We start from the raw sequence: 19,497 nt of genomic DNA, 5'->3' as shown, positions 1-19,497 counted from the left end.
AACAAAGAGGTAAGAAAAAGTCTCTTGCCTCTTCGGCAGGTCCAGACTTTTCCCCGGACTCCATCCTGGCTAGCCGTGGTGCACTAACCCCCTGCAGGCTGTGTTCACGCCACCAACCCCAGTCCTTTCCCTGCGCTCCGACCGAAGCCTGAGCCTCAGCTCCCAGCCCCGCCCGCCCCGGCGGGTGAGCAGACAAGCCTCTCAAGCTGGTGAGTGCTGGTTGTCACCGATCCGCTGTGCGGGAATCTCTCTGCTTTGCCCTCCACACCCCTGTAGCTGCTCTCTCCTCCGTGGCTCCGAAGCTCCCCCACTCCACCACCCGCAGTCTCCGCCCACGAAGGGGCTTCCTAGTGTGTGGAAACCTTTCCTCCTTCACAGCTCCCTCCCACTGGTGCAGGTCCCGTCCCTATTCTTTTGTCTCTGTTTATTCTTTTTTCTTTTGCCCTACCCAGGTACGTGGAGGGGGGGGGCGGTTTCTTGCCTTTTGGGAGGTCTGAGGTTTTCTGCCAGCGTTCAGTAGGTGTTCTGTAGGAGTTGTTCCACGTGTAGATGTATTTCTAGTGTATCTGTGGGGAGGAAGGTGATCTCTGCGTCTTACTCTTCTGCCGTCTTGAAGCTCCCTTTTTCTCTTTTTAAATTAAAAAAAATTTTGGGGGGGGGTTAGGTTTTTAAAGGATAAAGTAGAAAGCACTATATAATTGCAAGGTATTGATATTGATATCCTCCAGAGTAACTAGATACTTTGTACTGTCACAATAATAGAAATTCCACTTTCCCATTGTGTTCAGGGAAATATTCTAGCATTTTCCCATGAATGAAACTTTGTTATTCTGTTTCTTTGGCTTAGAAAATATTGCATAACTCTGGGAAATGGGATCATTTTATCGGAGAATTTGGCATAAATATATTTACCAAAAGCTTGTTCTTTTAAATTCTCTCTGGCAAAGTGGCCATTTAATCAACAGAGTGAGAAAATAGAGATTTAGTCTAGAACTTAATTGGACTAAGATTGAGGGTAGGAGCTGGAAGAATCTGAAACATTCATTAGTCTGTGGTTTCTCCACTTTTCTAAATAATTATTATTGACTAATGTAGCTATCTCGTAACTTCTGTGTTCCAGTTTTGGAAACAGAAACACAGAAAATCCACTGCTTTGAGATTGCTGTTCTAAGGTGATTCTATTTGGTAAAGATGCCAAAGGCACACAATTAGTCATGTTCATGAATTACTAGTTAAATCAAATAGGCTTGCCTACCATAAGGAACTAAGAAAGTTATGAGGAACAAAAGTGCCAAGGTGGTAAAATATGGAGGCACATTTGCAACTGTGAATTATTCAGAACGTAAATATACAATTTATTGCTGCTTGTTGCTGTCATAAATCTTTACTAATGGGGCTCTTTTAGTTTGAAGTTTGGAATAATTTGGAGTTTGGCTGAGATTTGTCCTTTTTTTCATTATGAAGATCGGGCTTGCAAAGCAAGTTAGTGGTCACACAATGAGGATAATGTTCTTGAAAGTCCAGGTCCTCTGCTGCCTTTCTTTTTAAATAAATAATAAATGTCATCATCACATTTTTTATCCCAGAAAAAGAAGAGAATACAAAGGCAGGCCTTTCACACATGAAGCAAAAGGAATAAAACCCTAAGTCCACTGGAAGGAAGAGAAGAGATGAAGAATTCAAGGACATAATGGGCAAGAGGTGAGTCATGAGCAATGAGCAAACATGCTGGTAAATGTTTACCATAGTATTTGCCAGTTTCTGTTGTGTAAATACATTATGGACAATTTCAAGCTACCAATCTGAAGTCACTGAGTGGAGAGTTGGAAAGATACATTACACAAAAATAACCTCAAGGACATAGATATTAGTGAAGTCGATTTTATTAGAAAAATACTAATAAAACTAGAAAAAATGTATTAAAATTACTAGGACATGATGAGTTGGAGTATTTATTACCTTTGTTCTTAATGTAATTAAATGTAAGTTCAATAATTTAATTAAAAATGATGTCTGTGTTTAACAGCTGGCTGGCAACATCCCTGACAATATAATGGTCAGCTTTCATGAGCTGGTATAAGCTGGCTCCAGTATACCACTGGATCTTGGCTACATTCTCTCTCCCAAAATTGAGACCCTGGGGGACAGCAAAACGTATCCAAATAAATTTTGGGGAATCCAAACATATCGGGTTTTGAACTCCGATTTCCTGGATTCTGAAGAGATTATACAAATCTTTCGGGGAAGCCCTGAATTCAGAATGGTGTCATGAACAATATGGTTGGGAACATAAAAGCCGTGATGTTCTTAGAGGAACTGAATGGACCAGGGATAATTTTCTCAATTGCGTGAAGCCTATTTGTGGTATCCATAAGCTCCTCTGTGACCAGATAGTGTGCCAAAGAAATGTTGAGAAAACTGATAGAACAGAAGGGGCCTTGACTAGATGCTACGACAGGAACACGTATTTCATAATGGTTGTTAGCATAAAGCCTCAAAAGACCAGATGGAAAGACTGGTTGAAGATGAATACCTGTGAGGATGCTTAGTAACTCACTAGGACAAAGCATATCACAGTGGCAGCCAGCAGGATGTGAAACGGTAGTTCCTGGATCAGTGGCACCACCCTACCCCCTCTATGAGTATTTGGGTGGATCTGGAAATGGAGAAGGTAGAATAGAAGCCCTATGGCGGAGCAAAAACAGTCTTGATAGGGAGTTTACATTTTGAGCTACTGAATATTTAGCTCAAATAATAATATTAATAGGAAAGTTCAAGATATTTTTCTTTAGTCATTGAATTAGGGGCAGGAAAGCAAGAAGAACTCATAGAAAATAAAGTTACATTTTTGCGGTATGTCTGAGTTCTAGCAGGTAAATTTCAGTTCCTCTATAGTCAGCACCTGTTTGTAAGGAGAATGTTTCCATTAAGTCATTCCTCAAAAATCTCTGTACAAATTATGTATTTGAAATAATAATTTGTAAATTTTGTTTCATTTCCAAATAAATTTCTGGCCAAGATTTCCCATTACATTTCTGTCTTGTGTTTGTAAAAGCCTTGAAAAATCCCAGGTTTATGCTTTCAGTCACCTCCAGAGCAGTGTGTCTAAATCTGAACTTCTTATTCTCCTTTTTTCCCCACCATCTGATTTCACAACGAATTCTTCCCTATCTAACAGGGTGCCAGAATTGTTCCAGTTCTCTTGGCTTACAACTTTGATGTAACCATTTATTTCTTCCTTTCCCTAGATCCACATGTCCAGTCAGTCAACAGGCTCTTTCAATTCTGCCCTCATGGTGACTCATATCTCTATTCCTTCGGATTCCTCCTCTCTGAACTGTAATCCAGGTCCCTTTCACCTCATGTTTAAATAACTGTGGTAGCCTCCTAGCTGTTCTCTCTGTCTTCAGCCTCTGCTGTTCCTTCATCCTGCTAAAAATAATGCTTGTGTGATCTTCCTAGTGACCTTCATTCACCACCCTGCGCAACGGCTATCAGCTCTTGCATTAGTCCAAATGCTCAGCGCGGCAGTCACCATCTTCCACCAGCCAGTTTGTTGTTTTTAACAGAGCATTATAATTCTTTCCTGTCACAAGCCCTTTTTTATGGCAAGCAACTTGCCTTTCTGTTCTATTCATTCCCTACTTGTCACTCATTTCTCTAGCCTTCCCTGTACTTCTCCTAAAATTCCCTTATCTCTACTCATGAAAAACCTATATTCTCTCAGCTAAAGTCACCTCTTCCTCTAAACTTTCCTGACTTCCCCAGGCCTCAGGAAGAAGTCCCACTCGGAATATCTAAAACATTATAATATGCATCATACACAATGTCACTTGATTAGAGATTTTCTTTTCTGTCCATTATTTGTCACATATGTCAAAATAAATTGTAAAGTACTTAAGAACAGAGTTTAGATCTTCTCTTTCTTTTATAGTCTCCATAGCACTTAGCATAATCTTGGGCATATGTATTGATATTTTCAAAATTATTGGAAAAGCAAATTAATAAAGCAATAAATAAATATCCATTATGCAAATCTTATTGACTTGGTTTATTGCAGTATACATTTAAGTAAAAAACTTTTATTTTTTTAAGGACATTTCATTAATTGAACCTGGCCTTCTTCTAACCAGTCTAAATTGAGATATTTACATGCAAAGGAAAGTTTTACAAAGAAAAATCTAGAAACATTATGTGCTATAAATTACTACTAACTAGTTTATTTTTGTGGTTCCATTTTGGTCAATATGCTTGATTTTTATCATAGGAAAATAAAACTACTGACCCATCACCAACCTATTGACCATCCCTTAAGTTGTTTTACTGTACAAGATTAGATATCAACTGGTTTATTCATTCATTTATTCAACAAATATAAATCAGACACCTGTTTGTGTCAAGCATGGGTCTAGAACCTACCTATGTGGCAATGTAGATGTGATACCTATTTTACAAGGTTAGACTCTTTCAAGAAGATAAATAGTAAACAATAATGAAAAAAACCAAAATACTGTGGAGGCAGTGGAGGAGTAAGGTGGAAGAGCAAGTTCTGGAGTTATGCTACTTGGGTTTGATACTGGACTAGTTCAAGGCTTTCTAATTGTGTGATACTGGCAAATATTTTACCTTATCAAGCCTCACTTTCATCATTTGAAAACTTGGAATAAATTTAGTCATCATGAAAATCAAATTTAAAAAATGTAAATTGCTAGAACTTAAAGAGCCATCTAAAGTAGTGACAGTTAATTTGTATAGATACAGTTGGAATTTTAATAACAATCACTAACAGTGTAATGAAGGAGAAGTACAGGGCGACAGTGCAGGGGCAGAGAGAATCAGGGAGGTTTCCCTTAGGAAGTGAGAAGAAGAGTGACTTAAAAATGAAATAATGGGATTGGAGGTTGAATTAATCCACAGAAGAAGATAGAATTTTACAAGAAGAGCAAGAGTTATGATCTGGAAGAAGAAGGGAGCGGGTCAGGAATTCAGGAGAGAGAGAACACTAACTTCTATTTTCTGCCCTTCTGGGAAACTGGTGAGTAGCAGCTACAGCCAGGGAAAGTTCAGGAGAGAGCCTGGTTTTATTAAGGACAGCAGATAATGAAAGTGTTAAGGCCATAAGAGGGCTTGTTTAAAGTGGGACATATTTTACCTACAACATACGAAGGACTCATCTTTGGGTACGATGTGTCAGCGAGTGATGTAAGGGAGCTACTCAGGCTTTAGGCAAACAACTAGACTAAATGTCATTTAAAAAAAAAAATATGGATGGAATGCCTTTTATGTTGACACATCTTAACGATTTATGGGTGCATTACAAATAATTGTTCACTTGGTGATCCGTTATGTTAAAAAAATTCTTGTCCTTGGCCCTTTTAAGCTTGTATAGTGCTTCATAACAATGCATTAGGCTTTTAAAGTAAAATTTCTTGAATTTAGTTTCTTTATATACTTTTTAAAACTTCTTTTTGATTTATAAAGCTCTTTTGGTAACAACAGGACTAGTTTCCATTAGACCATTATTATTAGACGATTGTTATTTAGAATTAGACCATTTATTATTTAGTATATTTCCTATCTGGAATGTAGGTGTAGCAATAGCTATGGGGGACTTGGCATATCCCTTTAGCTCAGCTTTGCACACCAAACCCTGCTTAATGAATTCTCTGCTACTTTCTGCCTGAGGGCTCTTTACTGACCCTGGGAAAAATCTTAGCTTATGCAAAAGGCAAGTCAGAAATGCCAGAAAGTTAATGCTGCTAGAGTAGCTCTCTACCTTGGACAGTTGGGGAGGTGATGGAAAGATATTTCTCACTTTCTCTGCTGTCAGGTGGAATAATTCCGAGATATGTTCCACATTGTCTCCTAGAGGTCCAAGGTGGAATTAAGTCACATTTGTCTACCCTGCTAACCAGGGTGATAATCCACATGATATGGGCTTAATTCCTTTCCCCGTCTCATTCCCGACTGCCCTACCAATGTTTCTTGGGATCACCTCCCAAGTAAATTACATGCACTCAACTCGTCTCTGCATCTGCTTCTGAGAGAGCACCATCTAAAATGGTGGGGAAGTAAAAACTGTAGAAAAGATACTTTTGACCTCAACATATAAAAAACAGGCAGAGTTTTATCATAAAGATGCACAAACAGTGTTGTAAATATGAAAGTTCTAAATCAAAGAACTTGGTTTCAGATCCTCTCCATATTTTTCCTCTATTTTCTTTCTCTCAAAATACCAGCAGTAACAGCAAAAACTAAAATTTGTAGAAATTTTTAAATTATAAAATTATGAAGTTAGTACAATATATGCCAGGACATTTTCTAAATATTTTACACATAAAATTCCCTTAATTCTCATAACATCCTTGTAGTGTACCATCAAGTAGATGTATCATAATGGTTGGTATACCAGCATCCCAATTTTAAAGAAGTAAAGTGAGAAGTTGAATTTCTTACCCAGAATCATAATGCTAAAGGGTAGGTATAACTCAAGCAGTGAGATCTCAAAGCACATGCTCATAAACACCATGCTATGAAGCCTCTGTGCAAATGTATCTGTAACTATCGCTTCAATAACCTCCTGCCAGCCATGACTCCTGCATCATCACATTCTATTCATACCTGTCTATAACCTCCAGAACTATCAACCAACTGTCCCCTTGGAATCTCTTCTTAGATGTCCCCCAAATCAGAGCACTTCAAACCAGATGTATTCAAAATCAAACAAATGATTTTTCGCTCCAAATCTGACCCTCTTCTATATACTAAATTTTGGTTAGTATTGCCAACATTCAATCAGTGCAAACACAAAAAGGTTGAGGGTATTACCTTCTATTCTTATTTTTCTGAGAGTTTTTATTATGAATTAATGTTAACTTGTTCTTAGATGCTTTTTCTGCATCTAATGCAATGATCATATGGTTCTCTTCTTTATTCTGTTAAAATGGTGAATCACATCGACTGATTCTTTTATTCAAATACAATATAGTTGATATACAATGATATGTTAGTTTCAGATGTACTACATAGTGATTTGACATTTGCATACATTATGAAGTTGTCCCCACAATAAGTCTAGTAACCATCTGTCCCCATGCAAAGTTATTACAATATTATTGACCATATTCCTTATGCTGTATATTACATTCCCATGGCTTATTTATTTATAACTGGAGTTGGTACCTCTTAATCTCCTTAATCTATTTAACTCACCTCCCACCCCTCTCTCCTCTGGCAACCACCTGTTTGTTCTTTTTATCTGTGAGTCTCTTTTCATTTTGCTTCATTTGTTTGTGTTGGTTTTTAGATTCAACGTATAAATGATATCATACAGTATTTGTCTTTCCCTGTCTGACTTATTTCACTTAGCATAATACCCTTTAGGTCTATTCTTGGTGTCGCAAATTGCAAAATTTCTTTTTTTTATGGGTGACTAATATTTCATTGTATATAACACATATTCTTTATCCGTTCATCTATTGATGGACACTTAGGTTGCTTCCATGTCTTGCTATGGTAAGTAATACTGCTATGAACACGGGGTGCATATTTTTTCAGATAGTGTTTTTATTGTCTTGATTTGCACTTATTCAGCTACATGTACAGAGCTGGTCTCCTTTTCATCTTGTGGTCAGCAGCTTTTAATCAGGGACTAATTATTCTTAGTTAATGGTAACAGGGACATTTAATATATGGATCTGGCTTTTTAAGCATTCTTCCCTATTTAACAATACATTCCAGAATGGAAGATTTCCACTCCTGCTTACACCCCAGGCTTGGGATAGAGGGGTGACCTGAAGTTATGCTCCCTGATAGAAAAACCATCAACATAGGCACAAGACTAACTGAAAACTTGAATATATGACATAAATTTATGGAACTCAGCTTCCCATTCTTTAAAATTAGCTGGAAGGATTCGGTGACTTCTAAGAACTATTTTAGAGCTGTTGTCTATCCATTCATGGCCCTGGCATTCATGACTCCACTCAGCAAATACTCTTGAATCATTTAATTTGTGTCAAGTCATATCCTAGACTCTGAGATAAAAAAATTAAAGATATTGTCTCTACTTGTTGGTAACTGTGGTAGATTGTATTATTATTCAGCAAATATCCACTTCCCCTTCAACTGCTTTGTCTAAGGAGGATACTTCCCCGTCCCATTCATGTTGGGCATGGACAGTTGTTGGAGGAGGTCGTTGAGAGGATGTGATCACTAGTTAACCTATGAGCAGGATCTAGGCAATCAGAGGCTCCTCAACCCCCTCTTTTGTTCCTGGAATGTGCATTCTTCCCACCAGTCCCACAGTGGGAGCCATTTTCAAGGATGCAGCCTTGAGAGAGCAATGTGTTGTTGAGACCACCTGGATGGGATTATGTGACTGAATGCAGTGAAAGACTTTATATAAACTCTTAAGATTTTTGTGGACAGATGTGGAGATTGACTCATCTTGCAGCCACCTATAACAAGCTTCCTATGTAAGTTCCCTTGCTTATTAAAGCTGCTGCCTATTAATCTGTGTAGCCTGCCTCTTTTTTTGGTTTATCCTGTTCTCCAGGTACAGGGGCCAGTTTGTGTACCCATATCAGTAGAATGTGAACTGACCTGAAGTACACAGGCTTTAATTATCATCCATTATTCAAAGAGAACCACTGCCCTCTAGCTGGACACCAGAACTAGAGCACATGGAGAATTACTGACCCTGAGCCAGATGACCCTGGTGAACCCAGCCAAGGCACAGTCAACGCTCAGACCTAAGAGAGAGAAATAAATATTTGCTATTGTAAGCCATGAGATTTTGTGTTTGTTTCTAGCTGCAGCGTAAGCTGGCTAATACAACAGTTTATAATCTAGTAGGGAGAAATATCATCTTCCCATAAATAATTTTAATGTAATGTGAAAAGATTTTTCATATGTAAAGGCTTTAAGGATCTTAATCTAGACTGATTTACTACTTCATTATTTTATTTAATTCCTGCAATCATGCTATTATGCTTTACTTCTTCTTTATATCTGAAGAACTTGAGACTCAAAGAAGATGCATTACTTATCTCAAACTTACCCAATTAGAGTGGGTAGAGCTTTGATTCAAATCTAGGACCTCTGAATTTTTAATTCAAACTCTGAGTTCATGTTATATATCATTCTCTTACCTCTGGCATAAGTGTTTTGGTTGTTATATAGTCAGTCAGGTTTTTACATGAGGGCTCTTAGAGAAATTAACAATGGCTGATTTAGGTCAAAACATATTTATTTTTAAAAAGCTGGAGGATCTCAAATAACCAATGAACAAGCTAAACAACCAAGCTCAGAGCAGCCTGGATCAGTACTCTAAATCATCCCCAGAACTACATTTTTTCTACCAAGCACTAGGTGCAGTAATTTGGGCCAGGACACCACAGCATCAGACACTGAATGCTATTGCTGTTACTAGCTCTGCAGGCATACTGCCCTTGAAAATGTGATCTTGTTGCAAACAATCCTGCAGCCACGACCAAAGAGAATTCTCCGTGACATCCTCTTCTTCGTGTTCTTTGCTCCAGAAGCAAAGTCTGGGACAGTGATGATTTTTAACTTAAGCACCTAGGTCCCAGGATTTTCAGCTTTATTCATACAAGAGGGAATTTCTCCCAAATAAGTAAATACTTCTGATTATAGGGATCTAAAACATTGACAAATAAATGCTTAGATGAATAAAAAATAGAACTATTTTTGCAAATGTTCTTCTTGAAGCTGCAAGGTAGGACAGGCTACCCTGTGTGTGCCTTCCTTTCCTTCTGGGATATTAGGTGGCCTAGGGCTCTTACCTGAGCTGGAGTCACTAGAGCAAGGCTGGATATGGGAGATGTAAGTTTCACCTGTGCTTAGAAACATGGAGTAAAGCGTAAGTCTGTTCTAAGGGAGGAGAGCTTGGGAAACAAACGGACTGTCTAAAAGCATCAAATTGAAGCAGAGAGGCTGGATGTTTAATCCATACCTTAAGGCAAAATATTTTATAGTGTGCCAGCCTTTTCTAGATGCCTGGGCCACCTGTGTGTTTGCAAAGACATTTGTTGTATAATGTAATATATAAATATATAATATAATATATATGTTATATATCTTATATAATATAATATATAAATATATAATATAATATATAATATATGTTATATAATATATAAATACAGATAACTAAGATCATTTAAAGGTGGTTTTAAAATATTCTGTGTTGACTTTCAAACTTGGTCTTCTTTTATATGTTATAAATGGACATCCTAAATTATTGGAAAGCACAAGCATAAGATATTTAAAGGAGTATGGTCTACTATATATAAAATAGATAACTGATGAGGACCTACTGTATAGCACAGGGAACCCTACTCAATACTCTGTAATGGCCTATATGGGAAAAGAATCCAAAAAAAGAGTGGGGATTATATATATATATAACTGATTTACTTTGCTCTACACCTGAAACTAACACAACATTGTTAATCAATTATACTCCAATAAAAATTTTTTAAAAACACACAAGAAAAACCAAAAAGTGCTTTTGTTAAGATCCATGAGGACAGAGACAATATCTGTGGTTTATTGTCATTCCCAGTACCTAAAAGAACGCTCAATAAATATTTGCCAAATAAATGAGTAAATAGATTTTAAAAAAGGAGTGTGTTAACTTGCTTTGGCTGGGATTCTGGAATGGGAAAAAGGCATGACCATGGATGGAAACATAATTATATGCAGAGACTAATATGTAATTGTTTTAAGTAGGTGATAATAAACAGCATTTCTGTTTATTCTGACCACGCACCTATGGTCAACTAATCTATGACAAAGGAGACAAGGATATACGACGGAGAAAAGACAGTCTCTTCAATAAGTGGTGCTGGGAAAACTGGAGAGCTACATGTAGAAGAATGAAATTAGAACACTCCCTAACACCATACACAAAAATAAACTCAAAATGGATTAGAGACCTAAATGTATGACCGGACAGTATAAAACTCTTAGAGGAAAACATAACAAGAACACTCTTTGACATAAATCACAGCAAGACCTTTTTCGACCCACCTCCCAGCGTAATGGAAATAAAAACAGAAATAAACAAATGGGACCTAATGAAACTTAAAAGCTTTTGCACAGCAAAAGAAATTATAAACAAGATGAGAAGACAACCCTCAGAATGGGAGAAAATATTTGCAAATGAATCAATGGACCAGGATTAATCTCCAAAATATATAAACAGCTCATGCAGCTCAATATTAAAGAAACAAACAACCCAATCTAAAAATGGACAGAAGACCTAAATAGACATTTCTCCAAAGAAGACATACAGATGACCAAGAGATACATGATAAGTTGCTCAATATCACTAATTATTAGGGAAATGCAAATCAAAACTACAATAAGGTGTCACCTCACACTGGTTAGAATGGGCATCATCAGAAAATCTACAAACAACAAATGCTGGAGAGGGTGTGGAGAAAAGGGAACCCTCTTGCACTGTTGGTGGTGGTGGTCTATCAATGTAAATTGATACAGCTACTATGGAGAATAGTATGGAGGTTCCTTAAAAAACTAAAAATAGAATTACCATATGACCCAGCAATCCCACTACTGGGCATATACCCAGAGAAAACCATAATTCAAAAAGACACATCCACCCCAATCTTCATTGCAGCACTATTTACAATAGTCATGTCATGGAAGCAACCTAAATGCCCAATGACAGACAAATGGATAAAGAAGAAGTGGTACATATATACAATGGAATATTACTCAGCCATAAAAAGGAACAAATTGGGACATTTGTAGAGATGTGGATGGACCTAGAGACTGTCATACAGAGTGAAGTAAGTCAGAAAGAGAAAAACAAATATCATATATTAACACATGTATGTGGAATCTAGAAAAATGGTACAGATGAACTAGTTTGCAAGGCAGAAATAGAGACACAGATGTAGAGAACAAATGTATGGACACCAAGGGGGGAAAGCGGGGTGGGGGGGTGGATAGGATGAATTGGGAGATTAGGATTGACATATATACACTAATATGTATAAAATAGATAAGTAATAAGAATCTGCTGTATAATAAATAAATAAAATTCAGAAAACAAAACAAAACAAAAAAAGAGCCTTGGTGTACTGTTGTTTTTTTTTTTCATGATCTTGTGCTTGGATTTTTCCTCTCTGGTTGGTAGGAATACACACACATCCAGCCTGTGTGAGGTCTGTGGGTTGTCCCTTCCAATCCTCTTAGTGGTTCGTCCCCTCCAATCCTCTTAGTGGTTCTTTGTTTGGCCTCGGATGGTTCCCTCACATACATGAGCTGATCAATACTCAGCCACAGACTAGAGAAAGGCCCTCTGCTGGTTACCCTCTCAGACTCCTCTCCCTCTGTGCAGGTCTCTCCTCATCAGTACAGGACCCAGTGAACTCCAACTGGCTTCATTCTCTGTATTCCCGACTCTGTTTCCTCAGCCCTGGGAGACTGCCAGTCTTCACTTGAGTTTTCCTCTCTTTCCCAGGCCAGAAATTTTTATCCCGGCTGTAAACTGGGCCCACCTCATTTATTTTCCCTCTCTCAGTAATCACTGTCCTACCCTGCCCAGGATCCAATGTCTGAAGGGCTATTGTTTTATTTAGTTTGTCTGTTTTTTTTATTGTCTCGCAGAGTCCCTGTTACTCCTTCTTGGCCCCAAACAGAATGTAATCGTAATTGTACAAATAATCTGTGTTATTATCTTTAACAACAACAACAAAAAGTGTGTGTTTTAAAAATACATTGTTGGGCTTCCCTGGTGGCGCAGTGGTTGAGAGTCTGCCTGCCGATGCAGGGGACACGGGTTCGTGCCCCGGTCCCGGGGGATCCCACATGCCGCGGAGCGGCTGGGCCCGTGAGCCATGGCCGCTGAGCCTGCGCGTCCGGAGCCTGTGCTCCGCAACGGGAGAGGCCGGCCACAGCAGTGAGAGGCCCACGTACCGGAAAAAAAAAAAAAACAAAAAACGTTGTTGTTTCTTCAAAGCTGTAATTAAATTGATGTGCTTCTTGATGGCATTTTAGACTTGTGAAAATACATTGTATGCAGCAGCGAAAAAATATAATTGATGATTATGCCCAAAGGCAATGTGTGATTAAGGATTTTATAACATTTTTAGTTATCTAAGTATAGACACCCCCCACCATCACCCTTAAAAGTTGCAATATGGGCAAATTTCACACAGTTGGCTTTATTTGGCAAATGTTTCTAGGGATGCTTGGTGTATGCGAGTAAGTCTCTGTCTATATTACATAAAATAGAAAGAATAGCCGTATGATTTTTGTCTTTCTCTCAGCCAGTAAAATTGTTTCTGAAAAAGTACTTAAATTTATAGCCTCAATTTCTTTTTTAAAATTTTTTATTGAAATATAGTTGATTTACAATGTTGTGTTAGTTTCAGGTGAACTCCAAAAAGAATACATATATTCTTTTTCCGATTCTTTTCCATTATAGGTTATTACAAGATATTGAGTAGAGTTCTCTGTGCCATACAGTAGGTCCTTGTTGGTTATCTATTTTATATATAGTAGTGTGTATATTTTAATCCCAAACTCCTAATTTATCCCTCCCCTCCCTTCCCCTTTGGTAACCATAAGTTTGTTTTCTATGACTGTGAATCTAATTCAGTTTTTAAAATAAGTTCATTTGTATCATTTTTTTTAGATTCTACATATAAACAATATCATGTGATTTCACATGTCTGGCTTACTTCACTTAGTATGAAAATCTCTAGGTCCATCCATGTTGCTGTAAATGGCATTATTTCATTTTTTCTTATTAGCCTCAACTTCTTAAGTTTAATTAAGATATTACTTATAGATTATATCTCCAGCCTCACTGTATATCTACCAAGGGCAGATAACCTTGATTACTCCATTCACCACACCTTTAGAATTATTTTGATCATTGTCTGATGGATCAGAGATTATCACTGCATATTTTAGCTCAGTATGAAGGTTAAGAACTTCCCTTTAGTGAGACGATCATAGCATAGTATTGGAATAGACTTTATTCAATTTAATAACATTAAATTTTTAAGAATTTTTGACTGAATAACAGCTGCAATCTAGAAAGAAAGTTATGTAGGGAGCAAACAGTGAGGAGTCCTGTCATGGGCTTATGTAATTTCTGCTACTCTGGGTCTCAGTGACAGCATCTTAGTCTCCTAGAATAATTTTACAACAGAGCAGATGGGTATAGAAAGATTGGGTCACTTCAAATTTTATAGGAAATTGGGGAACACCTGTAGTTTCAATACACAGCTATTTTTCTCCTGGTTGTCTATATCATTTTCCCAGAGAAGGGATGCTTTGAGGGGCCAGTTACCCTTAACAAGGAATCAATGTCTTGAGATGGTACCAAAGGGTACACTTTCATTATTTCACACTCTTGGAAGAAGGGACGTTTGGCTCTTTGGGCTACAAGTAACAGAAACAATGGCTACTTAAAGGACATTGCATATAATGGGATGAAACAGTCAATAGCAGCCATAAACCCGGTGCACATTTCCTCTTCTCTTTGCCTACCATATGCATTCTCATATCTCCACTGACTGGCTTCCCCTGTGTGTCGTCTATGAAGGAGAAGACAGCATTCCACAACTGACTTCATATGCTACAAGTCACTCAAAGGTAAGGACGGATTGGCAGTCCCAATTCTTAATTCCCAGAGGAGAGAATATGAGTAGCCAGCTTGGTCAGGAGTTCACTTATGGTCAAGTGGGGGATTGCATTGCTGTAAAGAGCCCATTCTTACCGATTATTATCTGCAGAGGGAGCAGGTCCCAGAGAAGGAAAAATCCTTGTGAAAAAAATGTCTAAGCATCTATGAAATGAGATGTGTTCATGGAAAGGAAGGAGAAGGGGATATATTATCAATTTGAAAAGTTAATACCATGAGGATGCTGTGCAGTTAAAAAAAAATCTGTTAAATGTGATTTGGGGTTAAGAATCTGAGAATTCTTTAAAGTCCTCAGACTGGACTGTATTATCCAGACTGCTAAGCCCCTCTCAACTCTAACCCCTTCACTGACTGAAATCAGAGATCCTCTCTGCTGATGAAATGTTGTGGTTTGGCAGCAGCTAATTTGTATATCATACAATGGGGTTTCTCAATCTTGAATTCAAATTGTCTGGCATTAAGCTTGTCTGGTTTTATGCTAAGACCTCATGCCTCTAGTGACATTGATAATCTTACCAACTGTAGCATGCTCTGTACCAATCTCCTTTTTTTCCTTGAACTTCTGCACCTATGAGCTGTTATTAGAGAAGCTGAAGGCCAATCTATTCCTTGATAAAATGGACCAGGTTTGACAAGTGGGTAAAGGAACAGTTGTCTCGCGATGTAGTATAAGTGGGAGGTTCCTATACTCCTTCCCTCCCAGTGCATCTTCACTTTTTTGTTTTGTTTTGTTTTTTGGTTGTCTGAATGAGCTAGGCTTTCTGCAGTTTAAATGAAAGCTTTCACCTTTGTTACCCAACAAATACTACAGCAGGTAATACTTCAAACTTTTAGTGTTATTTATACTTTCATATAAGTAAAGTGTCTGAGAGCAGGCTTCGTTAAGTGTAAGGCAGAGATACCACTAAGAAAGTAGAAGTCACTAGCACTGAATGTCCACAAACAGCTACCACCTCCTCTACCCATCTATATGTATCTGTGTGCACATACTCAGCCCTCCCTGCTATTGTTGGTTTTAACAGTCTATTCTCCCAATCTATTCTCCTAACATATGTACCAGATCTCATCTGCTCTTGCTTAATCAGGAAGGTTCCTCTGATTTATCTCCCTTCTTTTTTGTTAATCATCAATTTCTCTCTCCCTGTTGGGTGGTTCCTATGAACACACATGCAGGCTCTCATTTTTCCCATCTTAAAACCAAAACAAAATAAAACAATCACTCTCATTTTAACCTCCAGCTACTCTCCAATTTCTCTGCTTATGTTTTCATCAAAACTTGAAATCACCTATTTTTATGCCAGTTTTTCTCTTTTCATCACTTCATCTCCTCTTTTTCTTTGACAGATACAATGATTAAAAATAAAAAATACTGTCAGCATAAAAACTTTTTAATCAGATTCAAAACTTCATATAGAAAAACATTTTTACATAAACACTAGCATTTTTTCTATAAAACACCATGTTTCCACCAAATTATAAAACTTGATATGATTTTGAAAAAAAAAATGAAGAAAAACACCAGAAAGATGGTCCTCAGAAGCAAAAATTTAAATTGCTTTAATTCCCCTGATCACTCTATAACATATTTGTGGTATCATCCAAATCTTGATCAAAATTCCTACTAATGCATTATGATAAAAACAAAGATAAAACAAATTTGAAAACCATTATTTTTGTATTGCCTTACAAAGCCTAAATATCCAAAGGAGATCTGTAGAGTCAATTTTTATAAATTTCTTTATTCCATGTGCAATGGAGAAGGATTTTGTTCTTTATTCAAATTGTTTTAGGTTCAGGTCTCTGCATTGTAGCAGTTTCATGATGTTATTAAATGTTTTTATTAGCTAAAATATGAAGCACTCACATTTAAATGAAAGTGGGAAGGTTATATACTATTATAGGAAAAGCTTCAGACTGGAAGGCATATCTGTCCCTTTCCAAATGTTAGACCTTGGGACCCAGTCGTTCAAGTGCTCTGCTGCTGTAGTTTGGAAATACAGATGATTGTTGTGAGGATTAAGATAATGGCAAAGAGCTTTCTAACACAAAACTAAAGTATATTTCAACTAACTGTAATGTAATAGCCGAAACGCAGTTCAAAGCCAAATAATTATTTTATCTATTTTACTTTCCAGCATAACTCAAAAAATTGAGAACAGAGAAATACACAATGAAACTCAATTTCACCATAAAGGATTTACAAAAATATTTTTGAAAGCTCACATGGATCTATTTATATGAAACAGTTTTAAAGCTAGAGACTTGTTGGATGGAAGTAGCAATATCTAAACATAAACAGTGAATTAACCAAGATGTTCATGAGTTTTTTAGTTCAATCGTAAAGAACTGAATTCTGGGTCACTCTCATGGATGAGAAATTACATCTTAAAAGCTTTAAAAAAAAGAATGTAATAAATTGATGTTGCCTTTAGGGGATAGTGCTCTAATGGACTTGAAGAGGTTAGTTACTTAGTTGATTTGAAAAATCATTAAATCAAACATTTGATGAAATTTAAAAGATATGAGTCCAACCTTAGTTCTTCTCCATGGAGGAAACAAACGATAAAAACGTTTACTTGGTCAAGACCAAACTAAATAGATGGTTTACTTTACCCTCTGTTCCTTGATATATGTATGGCTTTTCAGTCTGATACTTATTCCATCGTCAATGTAAACGATGATGTCTGGGCTCTTAACGGGGCTAACGTTAATTTTCAATCCTATTTCTCAGGTTCAACACTATTAACCCTTCACAGTTGTCCCAATGCTGAGCACTTGGAATCGTAGAAACTCTTGTTTTCTGGGATATGTTCACAACTTTTAGTTGTGATGAGGTGAGCAGTTTCCAGCACACTGCCACCTTACATAAAGCCAGCAGGCCCCTGGGCACAACCCTGGAGAATTTAAATTACAGTTGCTTACATTGGGTGTCAGCTATGATTTTAGGAAGAGAAAGTTTCTGAAGTTTCTGTTTCCTAATTAGTTCACTTTATCTGCCTGTGATTGCACTGAAAAAAAAAAAAAGTTATGCATTCTAGTTTCCTAATATCTCCCATATGTCATACCTATACAGAAGAGGGACACCATTGGTTCTCAACAGAGGTGCTGTTGATGTTGTGATGTGACAGTTCTTCATCAAGCCAGAATGTGTTGTATGCATTGAGGGTTATTTGGCATCGTTGGCTGTGCTCACTAAATGCCTGCGGTTGTCCCCAGTCATTATGACAATCAAAAACCTCCTCCGCATATTTCCAAGTGTCCTCTAGGGAGCAAACCACCCCCAGCTGAAAAGCTAAACCGCAGAGGGAGAAAAACTAGTTTTTTTAAATGTATTGTTTATTATCCTATCCACTTATGAATAATGATTTCTAGGTTATTCACAAGTTATAGCCGAAGTTTCCTACAGTTTAATATTTTTTTTTGGTAGTAACTCAGGCTAACAGTTTGTTTTTATTCTACTATGAGCTTAATATAAACTCTAGACTCAAGTTGAATATCTTTTAAATTCTCAGTCTGGGCAAATGAAGTGGCTACCAAGTAGTAAACTGATCTGCACACACAGAAACCCAGTTCTGTGACTCAGTTACATAATACTTTTCAAATTCTATGTTTCTGACAGGCTTTTGGAATACATAAAAATTGAATTAAAAACATCCCATTGAATGAAATATGCTAAATGCTGTAAGAAGCAAGACACCTTCTTTTGGGATGAGAAAAACTGCTACCAAAAAAGAGTTCTGTCTGTATATGATAAGTGAGCAAGCAAATTCTTTCTTTCCTTTTTCTTTTTCTTTCTTCCCCTCCCTTTCTTCTTTCTTCCCTTCCTCCCTCCCTCCCTCCCTTCTTCCTTTTCTTCCTACCTTCCTCCCTTCCTCCCTTCTCTCCCTCTCTCCTTTCTTCTATTGTCCTTCCTTCCTTTCAAAATCCACTTTTCCTAAAGTATGTTTCACACAACTGGAGTTGAAGGACTATGGTGAGCAGGGAGGAGGAGGAAAGTACAATCAGAAAATAAAAAGGGATAAAATTGTAGTAAACAAGACAATTTCTAAAGTTTGCAGTCATACTCAAGGTGGTAGAAGCTGCTTGAAATAATTTAAACTGGAATAGGAGCTCAGGTTCGTACTGTGGGTTTTGAAGACCAGGGAGGAATTCATCCCCTGAAAGCAGGTTGCCTTCTCATTCCACTTCCTGCTTCCTGCTGCACTCTCCACAGGAGGGGCCTCTGCTTCACTCTCTTGGAGCGCTTCCAGGCCCTCATAGAGAACAGAAAGTTTGAGTTTTCTGGGATAATTTAAAAGACCATTTTTAAGATGGTGTGTGTCTGTGGATAGTGCCTATATAACTCATTTTCCAATTTGGGGATGAAATTTAATCATTTTTTATGTTTCCTTTCTTAGTAATCTCCAAAAACTTGGAAGGCATTCTTTGATTTAGGAAGATTGAGATTCTCAGAAATTTTACTCTTCTATGTACTGCTACCCATTTCATCACTGAACTTCATGTTACTGCGTTTGGAGTCACTCTGAAACCAGGCATTAAGACATTATGAAAAGACTTAATTGAGTAGAAATATCAATATGTTAGAACATCCAATAGAAGGTATAAACACAAAACAAATTAGTTTCACCCACTCTCTGTAAAGCATTCCTTCAAACGGGGATTTTTCTAATATACTTGATTCTTTTTTGTTTGTTTGTTTTTCGGTACACGGACCTCTCACTGTTGTGGCCTCTCCCGTTGCGGAGCACAGGCTCCAGACACGCAGGCCCAGCGGCCATGGCTCACAGACG

The 19,497-nt window shown here is 37.5% G+C and overlaps 1 long non-coding RNA gene across 1 annotated transcript in view; it reads left to right on the top strand.

Moving 5' to 3' along the window:
- The window catches only part of LOC132423610 (uncharacterized), a 32,420-nt gene extending 29,415 nt beyond the window's left edge, over window positions 1-3,005 (top strand). The window contains exons 4-5 of the long non-coding RNA XR_009519016.1: window positions 40-209; window positions 1,587-3,005. This is a non-coding gene — a long non-coding RNA (uncharacterized lncRNA). The remainder of the gene's footprint in view (window positions 1-39; window positions 210-1,586) is intronic.
- Window positions 3,006-19,497: the final 16,492 nt, after the last annotated feature.

Source organism: Delphinus delphis, chromosome 3 (genome assembly GCF_949987515.2).
Source record: "Delphinus delphis chromosome 3, mDelDel1.2, whole genome shotgun sequence".
NCBI classification, from domain to species: Eukaryota; Metazoa; Chordata; class Mammalia; order Artiodactyla; family Delphinidae; genus Delphinus; species Delphinus delphis.
Note: the sequence above shows the minus strand (reverse complement) of the source record. Positions and strands in the feature narration are given on the sequence as shown.